Genomic DNA, 2,879 nt, shown 5'->3' with positions numbered 1-2,879 from the left:
CCCCCCGCCTGCCCCTTCCCGCCGCCGGCCCCTGAGCGGTCGCCCCAAGCTGACCCGGGGCTCCTCGCCTTCTGCCCCCGATTCCCCTTTCCTCCTGTGCCCCTCAGATCACAGGTTTCCCCGAACCCTGAGTCCGCAGCCACCAGGACCAGGGTGGGGATGGGCTGGGGTGGGGCCCTTCCTTGGCCCTTTGGCTCCCCTCCTCCCACAACCCTCCGCCAGGGGCTGAAAGCTGGGAAGAGAGGACCCGAGACCCAGAGAGACGAGGCGGGCCCAGACGCCGGGGTCCTCAAGAAGAATCACGGTGAAGGTGCCAGGAGGCTCCACGGCGGGGAAACTGAGGCTGAGAGAAGGACGTTGACCAAGGTCATGGGGCAGGGGCAGCCAGGCAGAGCTGGACACAGGTCTGGGGCGGGCTTCCCTGCCCTGTGATGGCAGCTGAGCTTGCCCCCACAGTGGGGGGCGCAAGTCCCGGATTCTCCCCAAACTCCTCCCATTCAGCTTGCAGAGGGGAGCCCAGGGAGCGTCTCATGGCCCCCGGGGCAGCAGAGTGCCTGTGGGGTCCTCTCTGAGGGCTAATGCGCGTGCAGGGCTTCCCCAGGACCCAGAGCATGTGCACGTGGGGGTGGGGTCCCGTGTTTGAGGCAGCAGCATGTGCATGCTTGTATCTTATCCGCCAGGGCTGTGTGTGCTGCCGGCTGTGTGTACATGTGTTTCCGAGTCCACATGCAGATGGGCAAGTGTAGGGAGTGTGCGTGGGGCCTTCGTGTGCAAAGGCGTGAGCTGGCAGGGGCGGGGAGGGTGTGGGTCTGTGAGCAGGTAGGGGAGGTGTGCAGGCCTTAGGCTGGGGTGACATAGGCATGGTTGCACAGATGTGCAGGTATGTTTATGGGGGACAATGAGCTTCTGGCCTGGATGTGGCCCCAGTTCTGGGGCCCAACCCTGAAGCCCCCATCAAAACCACCTCCCTGCCTCCTTTGGTCCAATCAGCCACAGGCCCCAGCAGGAAAGCTGATTGCATGGCCCTGCCCGGCCCTGCCCTTCCCAGGCTGATTACATTTTCCTGCCTGTTTCTGCTTTTGTCGCTGATTAATCATAGCCCTGTCTCTGGATCTGGGGAAAGGGTGCTCAGTGAGAGATGCCAGCCCCAGCAGAGCTGGGCTGGGCCGGGCCTGGGCTCCAGCACGGCCCACCAAGCACTTCTTGGGCACTGCTCTGGAGTGAGCTTCCTGTAACCTCCACAGCCTATAGAGGAGGTTGTCTGTCTGCCTGTCTGTCTTTCCAGGCCTCTTGAGCCAACTGGCTGCTCATTAGGATCTAGGGCTAGCGGGGCAAGAGGCCCCAGAAAATTCTCCATTCCAAGGCTTCCCTGGTGCACCTGTGTACTGTCTGACATTCCACCTTTTGAGCTGAATGCTTAGCATCCTCCTGGAGGTTTTGATGGAGCAGAGGAGTAAGGAAGAAAGAACCTGGGCTGGCCCTGCAGTCTAGTGGTTGAGGAAGCCAGGTCCCACATGGCCAGCTGCACGGTTCAAATCCTGGCCCCAGCAGCTTAAAAACACACTGGGAGTATGTGCATGCCCAAAATCCTGAAAGGAGGGAGAAACAGAGAAGGGATCGTATGTGACCATGCCAAATGAGGGATGCTTTCTCTCTCCCCCACCCTTTGCCACCTCTTCTCTGTCTGGCAAGTGTATATGCCCATGGCGATTTAAAGAGGAAGGAAGGTAGAGAGGAGAGGAAAGTAGGGGAGGGGAGGGGAGAGGAGAGGAGAGAGGACTCAGCTTCCTGAGCCAGGCAGGCCTGAGGCTCCTTAGTCCTTACCATGGGACTTTAGTCACATTCCTTATCCTCTCAGGACCCGTTTCCCCACCTGTAAAGGAGGGCGGCAATGCTGCCTCCCAGCAGTGTTGAGGTGAAGTGAGCTAATGTATGAGAGGTGCTTGGCAACACTCCCCTGCATCTCTTGGGAGTTTCCTATTCACATGAAAGCCCCCCAAGGAATAGGAATTAATATGCTCATAGCTTCAAGTATTGATTGAGAGCAGAACCACAGCGGCGGTTCACTCCTCCAGCGCTTACTGAGTGTCCAGGCCATGCCAGCCCAGGACAGCCAGTTATGAATCAGGACCTCTGGGCTGAGGCTGATTAGGCTGGAGCCTACTGAGGGGCTGGGGAGAAATCCAGCTCCCAGCGACTCCCTGGGAGGCTACCCCAGACTTGCTGCCCATGCGGAAGATTTTCAAAGGAAGGGGCAGAAACAGCTCCTAAGTAACAATCAAGTGGGCCTTCTTAGTAGAGCCAGGCTCTGTGAGTCTGTGCTGAGGGGGCGTGGGTGTCTGTGGGGACGCAGGTCTCCCTGCAGACCGCACCACTGTATCTGTGACTGAAGAGGCAGCTGTCCACCTTGGGATTAGGCACTTCCTGGGCAGGCTCCTTCTAGGCCAAAGGGGCAGGGTCTGCTGGGAATGACAGCCCCAAAGTCATGATGCACCCCACTTGGGCCATCTCTGTCACCCCAGACCCTAGTGACTCAGACCAATCCCTATCCCTTGAGTATAAAGCCATGCTCCCAGGGGTGACCAGTTGGCACCATGCTTCTACATGCTGTGAGCTGCACCCATCCCCCCTTCTCTGCCTGCTGGGTTGGTACACGGGCCACAGCTGGGCTGTGCATGTCACCTGCTGAGCCCCTTCCTCCGTGTCTCTGAGGGCAGCTCAGCCTTGCACCCACTCATAGATGAGGACATCCCTGCTCAGGGAGCGGAAGAGACCAGACTGGGTCATGCAGGAGAAATGAAGTTGAAACCTGGGTTAGGGGGACAGGGGCTTCATGGACTGTGCTCTCAGCCATGCTGGTCTCTCCCTGCCCTTCCCAC

This window comes from Tupaia chinensis, unplaced genomic scaffold (genome assembly GCF_000334495.1).
Source record: "Tupaia chinensis unplaced genomic scaffold, TupChi_1.0 Scaffold000226_1, whole genome shotgun sequence".
In the NCBI taxonomy this organism is placed as follows: Eukaryota; Metazoa; Chordata; class Mammalia; order Scandentia; family Tupaiidae; genus Tupaia; species Tupaia belangeri.
Note: the sequence above shows the minus strand (reverse complement) of the source record.